Source organism: Ovis canadensis, chromosome 1, assembly GCF_042477335.2.
Source record: "Ovis canadensis isolate MfBH-ARS-UI-01 breed Bighorn chromosome 1, ARS-UI_OviCan_v2, whole genome shotgun sequence".
NCBI lineage: Eukaryota > Metazoa > Chordata > Mammalia > Artiodactyla > Bovidae > Ovis > Ovis canadensis.
This window is the reverse complement of record NC_091245.1, coordinates 266,472,629-266,485,778: the sequence shown is the minus strand read 5'-3', so window position 1 is coordinate 266,485,778 and position 13,150 is coordinate 266,472,629. Positions and strand designations below refer to the sequence as shown.

At 56.3% G+C, this 13,150-nt stretch overlaps 1 long non-coding RNA gene across 1 annotated transcript; it reads right to left on the bottom strand.

Annotated features, from left to right (window-relative positions):
* Window positions 1-3,876: 3,876 nt before the first annotated feature.
* Window positions 3,877-11,739, bottom strand: LOC138436170 (uncharacterized). The gene is made up of 2 exons (XR_011255361.1): window positions 10,374-11,739; window positions 3,877-9,433 (listed from the first exon to the last, which is right to left on the bottom strand). It is a non-coding gene; the product is annotated as an uncharacterized lncRNA (long non-coding RNA).
* Window positions 11,740-13,150: the final 1,411 nt, after the last annotated feature.

Genomic DNA, 13,150 nt, shown 5'->3' with positions numbered 1-13,150 from the left:
GTCACGCAGCCAGGCCATCCATGCACGAGACACTCGTGCCAGGGTTGTCCCTACGGTCATCTCTGCTGTGCCCTGAGGATCCCTGAGGAACGTGAGTGTACCACAGATGCCCTCTTCTCTCCACGTCCCTGGATGACAATCACTTGCCATGAAGTCTTGGTTGGGTGTGTGCTGAGATGCCCCTGGGGCCCTGGGGCCCTGTTCTACCTGCAGAGTGGCTGGTGGGAGAGCCACAGCCTGTGCTCATGGCCACCCTGCATTTAACCCTCATGGCAGGCACCCTGCCATCAAAACCAGCTGCACAGAACCTGTCTGCAGTGCCCCACCTACCACAGGGCCCCAGCACCCTCCTGCGCTCCATCTGCCAGGGCAGCCAACTCCCGACAGCCACCTTCCACTAAAGTACCCTGGAAGGAGTCCCCACCGCCTGCAGATTTGCATGTTGAAAAGACCCGCAAAGGCAAAGCTGACTCCCCCAGGCTGCCGCAGAGATGGAGGCCAGCCCAGAGGGGACCGGCTGTTTCACCAAGATGTGAGGTCGACTCCTGGCTGCATCCTAGAAGGGTAGAGACCGTCATCTGCCCCAAAAACCTTCCCAGGTGGCCCCAGGAAGCTCAATATTTAGCTAACATTTGAGTTTAATGTTGAGGGTTCAAAAACGTGTTGATTTCCCTGCAAAGACCCAGTGCCTGGGTTCAGGAATCATGTCCACTTCCTAGTGTGCAGCCAGCTTATGGATGTGCAAACACACACACGCACACACACACAGAGTCACATGCTTGTGGACACAAGCACACACATACAAACTCACATTCATACATACTTGCACATCAAGGCACACTCATACGCTCATGAATATGTCCACACATTAGTGGACACAAGGTTGCACAGGATCCTATTCTCACACACACACCTCCTAAGGTATACAGCTAGTCCTGACCTCCGTGTAGGGGAACTCAGGGCCTGGCTGGGTCAATGCACAGAGCTACGGGGAGGGGAAGCTGCTGGAGGCTGGACAGCCACCTGAACAGAGCACAGAGCAGCGGCCCCCAGGGTCCAGCCCACGGAGACTGCCACCCGACTGCCTCTGCCACCTCCCAGGAGCTTGCCCCACCGAGCCCCCTGAGGATGCTGCCAGTAGCCACCCTTGCGCCTCGAGGACCCAGCGGCCTGGCCACGCCCCTCGGTGATCCGATGGCCCCACCCTCATCATAACCCCTCCCTCTTGGCCCTGTGGCTTAACCTGACCCCTGCCCCTGAGACACACACCACACACAGACACACACACACACAGACTCACATGTGAACATACCTCTATACACACTGCGTACACAGATACACACACAGGTACACACACAGTCTGTTTACTATACACTCACTGAACTGAGAGCCTCATAACAAAGGATTCTTAATCCTCTTTCCCATCTCTTACTCCTCTGGGCAGTCCAGTGTCCCCCAACCCTCCTGACTGCCTCATCTCAAGGAGCCTGATTCTGATGGGTCTACCCAGCACACTGTGTCCAGCGCCTTAACTTTCAAAAGGTCCACCATGGATCCCTGCTCAGTGATGGGATTCAGAATCCACTCACATGCTAATCCTACCTTCCTCCTCTCACCAACCGCCCACCCTAAGATTCATCTGTGGGCAGATTCTTCTGCAGCCTGTGGTCTACCCCCTCTCTCGCACTCCCCGTTTTGTACCCTGGCCTAGACTGCCAGATGAGTACTAAGCATTCTGGCAAACTGACCCAGCAATGATGGTGACGGTGGTGGTGGTGGTGGTGGTGATGATCAAGGGGATGATGGTGGTGATGGTGATGTGGTAAGAGTGATGGTGATGATGGTGGTGATGGTGATGGGGGTGGTGATGGTAATGATGGTGATGGTGATAATGACGGTGGTGACGATGGTGATGAAGGGGATGATGGTGGTGATGGTGATGTGGTAAGAGTGATGGTGATGATGGTGGTGATGGCGATGGGGGTGGTGATGGTGATGATGAAGGGGATGATGGTGGTTATAGTGATGGTGGTGACGATGGTGATGAAGGGGATGATGGTGGTGATGGGGATGTGGCAATAATGATGGTGATGATGGTGGTGATGGCGATGGGGGTGGTGATGGTGGTAATGATGGTGATGGTAATAATGGTGGTGGTGATGATGGTGATGAAGGGGATGAAGGTGGTGATGGTGATGTGGTAAGAGTGATGGTGATGGTGATGATGGTGGTGATGGCGATGGGGGTGGTGATGGTAATGATGGTGATGGTGATAATGATGGTGGTGACGATGGTGATGAAGGGGATGATGGTGGTGATGGGGATGTGGCAATAATGATGGTGATGATGGTGGTGATGGCGATGGGGGTGGTGATGGTAATGATGGTGATGGTGATAATGACGGTGGTGACGATGGTGATGAAGGGGATGATGGTGGTGATGGTGATGTGGTAATAGTGATGGTGGTGATGGCGATGGGGGTGGTGATGGTGATGATGAAGGGGATGATGGTGGTTATAGTGATGGTGGTGATGATGGTGATGAAGGGGATGATGGTGGTGATGGGGATGTGGCAATAATGATGGTGATGATGGTGGTGATGGCGATGGGGGTGGTGATGGTGGTAATGATGGTGATGGTAATAATGGTGGTGGTGATGATGGTGATGAAGGGGATGAAGGTGGTGATGGTGATGTGGTAAGAGTGATGGTGGTGATGGCGATGGGGGTGGTGATGGTGATGATGAAGGGGATGGTGGTTATAGTGATGGTGGTGATGATGGTGATGAAGGGGATGATGGTGGTGATGGGGATGTGGCAATAATGATGGTGATGATGGTGGTGATGGCGATGGGGGTGGTGATGGTGGTAATGATGGTGATGGTAATAATGGTGGTGGTGACGATGGTGATGAAGGGGATGAAGGTGGTGATGGTGATGTGGTAAGAGTGATGGTGATGGTGATGATGGTGGTGATGGCGATGGGGGTGGTGATGGTAATGATGGTGATGGTGATAATGACGGTGGTGACGATGGTGATGAAGGGGATGATGGTGGTGATGGTGATGTGGTAAGAGTGATGGTGATGATGGTGGTGGTGACGATGGTGATGAAGGAGGTCACGATGGTGAAGCTCATGCTCTTTCGATTCAGTGAGGACTTACTCTAGGCTGAGTAAGTCTGCTAAATGTTTTATGTCTCCTTTTAATATTTAAAACAATTATCTGAGATAGTGCCACTTCACAGAAAAGGAGACCTAGAGAGCTTTGATAACCTGCCACAGCCCCATAGCTAGCAACAATGGCATCCAGGCCTGTGTGCCCCAAAGTGCATGTTCCTGCCGCTGGCCCCTACTCAGATGGGTAGAAGGAAGCCAGAATATTTCCTTAGACTCCAAAGAGGAGGAGACAGGCGGGGCACCTGGGGAAACATGAGTGGTTGCAAGGCAGCCCCCTGTCATTCCTCCCACCCTGTCCTGGGGCTTCTAGACTTCTCTACAGGGAAACCCCTCCTTATCCTCTTCTGGTTCTTCATCTGCCAGTCCCCATGGAAATGCTTCATCCAAAGACCCCTCCAGACCACCCCAGTCCCATCCCCATTCCAAAGTGCACTCTGTTATCTTTATTTAAAATTAATTTATAATCATCATATGATAGTGTATAAGTTTAAGGTATACAATGTGTTGATTTGATATGTTTCAATGTAGCAACATCTCACACGCTAGTAAAGTAATGCTCAAAATTCTCCAAGCCAGACTTCAGCAATAGGTGAACTGTGAACTCCCTGATGTTCAAGCTGGTTTTAGAAAAGGCAGAGGAACCAGAGATCAAATTGCCAACATCTGCTGGATCATGGAAAAAGCAAGAGAGTTCCAGAAAAACATCTATTTCTGCTTTATTGACTATGCCAAAGCCTTTGACTGTGTGGATCACAATAAACTGTGGAAACTTCTGAAAGAGATGGGAATACCAGACCACCTGATCTGCCTCTTGAGAAACCTATATGCAGGTCAGGAAGCAACAGTTAGAACTGGACATGGAACAACAGACTGGGTCCAAATAGGAAAAGGAGTACGTCAAGGCTGTATATTGTCACCCTGCTTATTTAACTTCTATGCAGAGTGCATCATGAGAAACGCTGGGCTGGAAGCACAAGCTGGAATCAAGGTTGCCAGGAGAAATATCAGTAACCTCAGATATGCAGATGACACCACCCTTATGGCAGAAATTGAAGAGGAACTAAAAAGCCTCTTGATGAAAGTGAAAGAGGAGAATGAAAAACTTGGCTTAAAGCTCAACATTTAGAAAACTAAGATCATAGCATCTGGTCCCATCACTTTATGTGAAATAGATGGGGAAACAGTGGAAACAGCGTCAGATTTTATTTGGGGGGGGCTCCAAAATCACTGCAGATGGTGACTGCAGCCTTGAAATTAAAAGACTCTTACTCCTTGGAAGAATAGTTATGACCACCCTAGACAGCTTATTGAAAAGCAGAGACATTATTTTGCCAACAAAGGTCTGTCTAGTCAAGGCTATGGTTTTTCCTGTGGTCATTTATGGATATGAGAGTTGGACTGTGAAGAAAGCTGAGCACCGAAGAATTTATGCTTTTGAACTGTGGTGTTGGAGAAGACTCTGGAGAGTCCCTTGGACTGCAAGGAGATCCAACCAGTCCATTCTGAAGGAGATCAGCCCTGGGATTTCTTTGGAAGGAATGATGCTAAAGCTGAAACTCCAGTACTTTGGCCACCTCATGCAAAGAGTTGACTCATTGGAAAAGACTCTGATGCTGGGAGGGATTGGGGGCAGGAGGAGAAGGGGACGACCCAGGATGAGATGGTTGGATGGCATCACGGACTCGATGGAAGTGAGTCTGAGTGAACTCCGGGAGTTGGTGATGGACAGGGAGGCCTGGCGTGCTGCGATTCATGGGGTCGCAAAGAGTCGGACACGACTGAGCGACTGAACTGAACTGACTGAATGTAACAACATGATGTATTGGCTAACACCCCTGTCTCCTCACATAGTTTTTATCTTTTGTGTACGGTGAGAACAATTGAGATCCAATCTCTCAGCAACTTTAAAGTTCATAATGCAGTCCTGTTGACTATAATCACAGTGCTGTGGGTTAGATCTCCAGGCCTCATTTATATACTTGGAGTGAGTCTGTGCCCTTAGACAACACGTGCTCAGCTTTCAAAGGCTGCAGCTCGGGACTCGTATCCTCTGCTGGGCTGTTCAGCATCCTTGGAAACCAGGTTGAGCTTGGTGCTGCCAAGATGGAACAAACTGCTCCCACCTCCTCCCTCGCAGCTGGCTTCCTGGGACCCTGGTTTCCTCTTTTTCTTTGCCAGCTCTTTTCATCAGAAGAGGATAGGGAGGCTTCGGCGGCCCTGCCCTTCACGTTGCGGGGGTCAAAACGCAGGTGCAGAGCCCTCCACTCATCTTTCCCTGCAGGGGTCCTGACACCCGGAGAGCCACGCCCCTCCCCTCAGCCACCGTGGCCCTGTCGGCCCTGGGGGACCAGTTGGTTAGATGTGGAAGGGACAGCTCTGCACCGCCCTAACAGGAGCTGGACTGGGTGGTCTGTGTGAAGGGTGATGGGGGCCCTGTGAGACAGAAGCTCCCTCCAACCGCGACACAGATGCCCTCCTTCCCACAACCCATTTCATTAGCAAAGAGACCAGCAAGTTCCAGAAGCTGAGGATCCTGCCCCCTGCTGCCGCCAGTCCTAGCTCCCCAGGCCCCCACTGCCAGGCACCCAAGGGCTGTTCCCTGCTGGACGTCTCACAGTGGGGTCTCCCAGAGCGAGGTACGTGCAGATGTCTGAGCCAGTCCAGGAGTGGGGGTGTCAAATGCTGTCCAGTCAGCACTGCGCCCCCACCCCTGCAGGGCTGTACCTGGAGAGCAGGGGCCAGGAGTGCCAAGGCTCCCTTCCTCCCCATTCACACTCAGTCCTGACAGGGAAGGGCCCAGAATGCGGTGGGCTTGGCCCAAGAACCACACCGTCCCTGGCAAACCTGCCTCCCAGGGGACTGCCTCAAGGATCCCAGAGCCCAAGGCCCCACGCAGGGAGTGGGGGTCAAGTTCAGGAAGATTCCATCCACACCAACGCTCCCCGCTCCCGCTCCTGTGGCCTGCTGTGCCCTCTCCGATCTCACCTGGCTGTGTCGCGAGCACAGACAGGTCCCTGCGGAGAGAACCCCTGCAGGCTCTTGGCCAACAGCGACAGAGCAGAGAAGAGACAGGCTGGGACCGGGCCACAGAGCCGGGCGGCGGCAGCGCCCTCCGCCCAGCCACACCCACCACCCACAGGTGACTCGAGAGGGAGAATCCACCCAGCACCTCCCAAACACAGGCCCCTTCTCTGTTGTAACAAGCACAGGGCAGCGGGAGGGGAGGGAGAGCCTGGAAAGTCCCAACAAGAGACTCAAAACTGAGTCACCGTGACCCTGGGGCAGGGAGACGCGCCATCCCTGGCTGGGGTCCGGGCTCAGCTGCAAAACCCAAGGCAGGGAGGGGGTAAGGGCCAACCGTCTGCACAGAGGTGTAAAGAGCCCTGGGGCGGGCAGACTGAGCCTCTCCCGGGCCTTCCTGCATCCTGCTTCTGCAGCAGGACCCTATAGCTCCTCCACCAGCCAGCCCCCGCCTTCCCCTTGAACCTCACTGGCTGGCATGGCGCCAGACTTAGGCAGGAGACCATCAGCCATGCTTTCCTCTTCTTCACTCACATCCCACCTCAGACCAGGGCAGAGTCTCCTCAGGAAGAGGCCCTGAAGATGGAATGATAATGCCACACTGTGAGGCCAGACAGCAGCAACCAGAACTAAGCCCTCGGCCCCCGGCCTCAGAGACAAGGCTCGAAGGCACTGAGCTTGGGGCGTACTTGTTACGCAACACAGGAAGTCTGTCCTGACTGCCGCAGGAATGGATGCCGGAGGCCACGTATCTCCCTCCACCCTAGGTCTGATTAAGGTGTCAGCTTCCTTGTATCTTTCCATTTATGCCCCATCTAACCCTTCCTCTCCCACCTCTTTCCCGTCCCCAGTAGAGTGTGTTCCAATGACAGGGACCTGCCTTCCTAACCAGGCCAGCCTAGAATGCAGCAAATGCTCAATAAACCACCGGTGAGCCGATGAATGGGTGAGTGAACGAATCTAGTCGTCTGCCTGGATTCACAGGGTGAACTGTGTCCAGTGACCAGTGCACACACCTACCCAGCTGACCAAGCTCTGTGAGGTCTGAGCACACGGCCTCCTGCACACAGGCACATTCAGAAACACGGGCGTGGCTTCAGGAGGACCCACAGGCCATAAGTGACCCCTGTGAAAACTCGGGGTGCAGCCACTCTGAGCACAGCGTTCTGAAGGAGGGCTTGGTCACTGCCACGGAACAAGGGCATTTCTACCCAGGAGACACATGCACACACGTCTACACATCCATAGGCGTGTACACACGTGCACACACACGTGCACACATGCATGTACATGCGTGAAGGTGGTACCGAAATGCACATGGGCACACGGTACAGATACACACGTGCACACGCATACACACTCAGAGTCCCAGGCCACATGGCCCGCACCTGAGGGGACTTGAAGGTGTCTCACCGTCTCTCCCCAATGAATGTGGCAGGGTGGGTGGCTGAGTCTCCTCCAGCCTGTTTAGTTGAACCAAAGGCAGGGCTGTGACAACTCAGTCAAGTGACAATCAGCTTGGGTCTGGGCAGCCCGGGGCTCAGGTGGCGGTACCGATGACTTCACCCTTTGGTTTCCACACTCTTGTACGTGTGTATGTGGGCACGTGCACGCCTGTGTCTACAGGCTGAAGACCTCACCCGGGCTGGGCCCAGAGGAGGCCAAGCACAGGCTGAGGATAGGCATGAGTGAGCGACTGTGTTTTTAGGGTGGGAAGGAGTGATGTCAGCCAGCCGCCAGCACTGTCTCCTGGGGTGTGGGTTCTGTGTGTCTACACTGCAGAGATGTGGGGTCCTGGGGACTACAGAAAGCTCAGGAATGGCCGTGGAACCTCATGGAGGCTCTGCCAGCTCTGCCCCTGTGCCCAAGAGAACCAAACCTGCCCCCCAGAAGTTTTCACCTGGTGTCCACACCCCGCTTTCCTGGCCCCAAGAAACCATCCCCCCTACCAGGCTAAGCCTTCTCCATAGGCCTGCAGGGCTCTGTCTGGTTCCTCAAACCCCATGCGTGCACTGGGATTCCCACTGATCAGGTGATGAGACTGAGGCCCAGAGAGGCCAGACAACTTGGCCAAAAGCAGGACAACCCACCAGGCGTGTGGAATAGGCCAAACCCCAACTCCATCCACCTAGAACACCCACCCTGCCACCCCAGAATACACGTCGATGGCTTTGCTGGGCAGCCTGGCCACACTGCTTCCTCTCCCAGCAGGCAGGGCTCAGGAACCCCCAGCAGGCCGGGGCTCAGGACCCCCCTGTTCCCAGGCTCACCCATCCCTGCAGTTCAGCAGAGGGCCCCGCACTCAGGACACATGTGCCAGCTGCCAGGCTATTAATGCGAAGATAGAGAATATGCAAATTAAGAACATTTTACGGAATTTTAAAATGGGGGGAATGCATTAAACTCACTAGTTTTGATTTGTTGCTTTCAGACTCAGTTTACGGCTATCGCCCTTCCCCTTCGAGGAGCAGCTCCTGCGCAGCCCGCTCCTGCACAGGCTCCTCCCAGACTCCTCCTAGGTCTCAGCTTCAGCTGCTGTTGATGGTGGCCGTGCAACCTGCTCAAGGCCAGCAGTCTGTAAAGTATGTGATCCGCAGACTGGGATGGGGTGTGGTTCATCCATTCCTAGGGGCCCCCCTGGGGAGATTTACCTGGACAGCAGGTGTGGTGTGACCAGGAAGGTCTGTGTGTCTCTGAACACCTGGGGACCACGGGCTATGGGGCCCCCATCTTCCCCTTCTATGCCAGGGTAATCCCATCTCTCGGGCAGAGTCCCAAGACCAGCAGGCAGTGTCACCCAGGTGCGTTGTTAGAACCCAGCCCTGCCCAGCAGTTTCGAGGCCGCCCCAGAGTCAGAAACTGCTGCGGGTGCAGGGATTCACCTGGACAACCGTGGCTGCAGGTCATCACCAAGGTCAAACCACAGGTGGGCAGGGCGTTGCAGACCGAGAATCCTAGGTGAGGAGTCCTGTGGTCCCAAGCGATGGTGGCAGGGATCCCGGCTGCTGCCCGGGCTCAGGTGGCTGCTTTGGACAACTTCACCCTTTGGTTTCCACACGCTTGCACAAGTGGGCACATGCATGCCTGTGTCTCCGGGCCAACAGACGTACCCGGGTTGGGCCCACAGGAGGCCGAGGACAGGCGTGGGTGAGGGACTGTGTCTGCATGATGAGCAGGAGTGGGCTCAGCCAGCCGCCAGCACTGTCTCCTGGGATGTGGGTTGTGTGCGTCTACACTGCAGAGACAAGGGGTCCTGGGGCTACAGAAAGCTCAGGAACGGCCATGGAGGCTCTGCCAGCCCCGCCCCTGTGACAGAGCAGAGCGAGAAGCCAGCCAGGCCCCGCCATCAACCTGACTGTCGTCATGGGGTTGTTAGCCCCAGCCAGGAGCCCCCAGGGTCCCCACACTGGGCAGGAAAGTCTGCTCTGCCCGGGGGAGGGGCACCGTCCAGAGTGTGGTCCTGAGAAACACCAGGAAACCGGGAATCAGAAGCACCCTCCCTCCAGACTTCAGATGTTGCCTCTTTCCTCCTCACCTCCAAGCCCTCCTGCACCCAAACACGCCCCCCAAGGACTTTCCGTCCCAATGCTGCCTTCCCCTTGTCTCTCTCCCACCCAGAAAATGTCCCACTGCCTCACCTGCCTAACCCAGCGCAGTGCTGGGAAAAATCAGCAGCATTACCCCCGCCTCCGCCCCACTAATTCATACTCAAGAGTGAATGGCTGGACTTCCCTGGTGGTCCAGTGACTCACAGGGGACATGGGTTCCATCCCTGGTCCAGAAAGATCCCGCCTGCCTCAGGACAACTCAGCCCACGCACCATAACTACTGACGCCCACGCACCATAACTACTGACGCCCTCGCTCTGGGGCCTCAGAGCCGCAACAGGAGAAGCTGCCGCAATGAGAAGCCACGCACCATGAGGCTTCTCAGAGTAGAAGCCTTGGGTGCTAGAGAGCAGCCCCCACCTGCCACAACTAGCGAAAATCTGTGTGCAGCAATGAAGACCCAGCACAGTAAAAAAAAAATTTTTTAAGAGAGAGAATGTCTGATGAGACCTCCTAGAACTGCCAAGTCACTTAAATGTCCCTCTAACTGGTTGAGAGTTGAAATGAAGCCTAACCCGGGTCCTTGACCCCACCTGCATGTAGAACCATCTGAGGGTTTTTACATACCTGTGGAGGCCCACCCGGAATATGTCCAAATGAGGAGGCAGAGGGTGGCCAGGATCAGTGGTTGTAAAAGCTCCCTGAGTACTGAGGACCAGCCAGGGTTGAGAACATGGAGCTGGGAGGAAGTTCCTGCACTGAGGGGAAGGGAGGCTGGCGGGGCTGTCCTTCCCGTGGGAGTTTCCAGGACTCGCTGGGCCTCTGACTCTATCCCCCTCCCCCTCTGACCATCACTGCATTCATTCTTCTGTTCCCAGCACTTACCGGGCACCTGCGTGGAGCAATCTGCCCGAAGCCCCAGAAATGCGGCAGTGAAGCAGATAGGCCCACCACTGTGCCCATGGAGCTCAGATCCTTTGAGAAGGGGAACTCTGAGCCATCAGAGTACGCGGCGCATGCGGGGTAGGAAAGGTGCTGCCTAGATGGGGTGCTCAGGGAAGGCCGTCTAGCCAAGGAGCTTGGGCTGGGAGGGAGGGAGCCATGCACAAGGGCCCCCCAGCCAGGGCCGCAGAGCACACCAATGTGCTGAGGCAGGAGTCTGCAAGGGGCAGCGTGGCAGGCAGAGTGTGACCGGTCCAAGCCTGGGACAGGAAGGAAGTGGGGACCTTGCAGGTCCGAGGACAGGCTTTCTTCCTCCTCAGGGGATGCTGGGCCTCCCACGTCCAGCAGGATTCAATGGCTCCTCGAACAACAGTCTCCCTGTGGTTGCCTTATTCCAGGGACTCTTTGGAGAAGGCAATGGCACCCCACTCCAGTACTCTTGCCTGGAAAGTCCCATGGATGGAGGAGCCTGGTGGGCTGCAGTCCACGGGGCCGCTAGGAGTCGGACGCGACGGAGCGACTTCACTTCACTTCCCTTCCAGTATTCTTGCCGGGGAAATTCCATGGACGGAGGAGCCTGGTAGGCTGCAGTCCATGGGGTCGCTAGGAGTCGGACACAACTGAGCGACTTCACTTTCACTTTCACTTTCCAGGGCTTGGCTCCGTGCTCAGACCTCGACGCCTGTGTGGATCTGAGTCCCGACAGTGAGGGTGTGCAGGGCTGGTCTGGAGAGCAAGTGTCACCTCAGGGGCTACCTGGGTGCCAGGTGTGAGTCATGAGTTTCCAGCAAGCATTGTGAAGGAGCTTTCTCGGCTGGTGGGGTTTGCTCTAGCCACTGGGTGGCCACTGGGTGCTGGGCCGACCCACAGGGTCAGTGTCAGCGTTCCGTTTGACGGATTCAGAAACAGGCAAACAGCCCAAAGCTCCAGGCTCCACCCAGACCTGCTGGCCCCGAAGGCAGGGACTCAGCTCTCCCCCTACAAGGGCTAACAGCTCAGGCTGACCCAGCATCTAACCACCCACAGTCCCCTGATGGGCCTCTGTGTCAGCTGCTGGCTGAAGGGCCCTGCTTCCCCTCCCCCACTCTCCACCAACAAGCTACAGAGCCTCCCGGAGGGGCCGGGGGAGGAAGGGGAAGCCATAGTGGGCGGGGTGTCCAGGCAGGAAATGCGGGGGCTGCACTCCACACGGGCCACAAGAACCCAATGTTTCCTGCGGCGGCTTCCCTCTGGGGACCCCCTCAGGGATGGGGGGTGTGGGCAGAGGAGTTTCTGGGTGAAATCCCCAGCTCTTTCTCAGTCGGGGCTTTCCCAGCTGGTAAGTTTGGGGGACCACTTCCCTCCCCGCAGTCAGTCCCCCTCCCGCCACCCACACTGGGAGGGGCCACGGGGATTTCTCTCCCAGTCCGGGGCTGCAGTCTTCCAGCTGTCCAGGTTCAGAGGGGAAAACAGCCAGCCTAAACGAGCTGGGCCACTCGGAGGGAGCAGGCCTCCCAGGGGCAGCAAGAGCCCACAAAGCCCTAACGAACCAGGGGAGTGGCCAGGAGCGGACCCATACATGTCCCTCATCCTCTTCTCTACTCTGGTCAGCACGCAGGCACTGGCCCACTGGGGGCTGGGGACCAGGGAGGACCACCTGCAGCCTTAACACCGCAGGCCAAACTCAGAGCCGCCTCGCTGCTCAAGTGCCGTCTACCGCGCTGGCGACCCTGGGGCACGTCGCAAGGGCAGTGCAGCACCCCACCCACGGGGGTGCAGTGCAAACCCTCGTTCCTGGGGACAAGGCACAGTCACCCCGGCCAGGGCCTGCTCTAGAAAGCAGGGTCTGGATGGAGGATTGCTGTTGCTAAGTCGCATCAGTCGTGTCCAACTCTGTGCGACCGCATAGACGGCAGCCCACCAGGCTCTGCCGTCCCTGGGATTCTCCAGGCAAGAACACTGGAGTGGGTTGCCATTTCCTTCTGGATGGAGGATTAGGCAATTTAAATTCTAAAGGGCAAGCCCAGGGCGGCGAGGAGCCACGCAGCACGGATGCAGCGCCCTTAGTGGTGGTCGGCCCCAGGAACACAGGCTTTGCATGTGGCCTTCCCTGGGGGTGACCCCAAAATGGGGAGTGGGCAGATCTGCCCTCCACCCCGTCAAGGCTTGCCCTATGGGGCCTTTCGGTGTGGCCGCTGATCCGAGTCAGGCTCAAGCAGTGTGACACCAGGACAGAAGCAGAAAGCGGCCGGGGGACTGCATGGACACGGCTGCTGGATGCTGCCCCAGGCCACTCACGCCCACAGCTCGGTGCCCACAGCCCCTGTGCTGCAGGTGGAGGGCAGAGCTCAGGACAGGTGAGCCGGCCCCGCAAGCCACCTGGGCCCGAGCTGCTCTCTCACCACCTTGGTGCCCAGCTCTCCCGTCCCCTCCCCTGGACTCCCTGGAGGAGAGGTCGGGTCCCTACTCCACTGCGGTGGGGG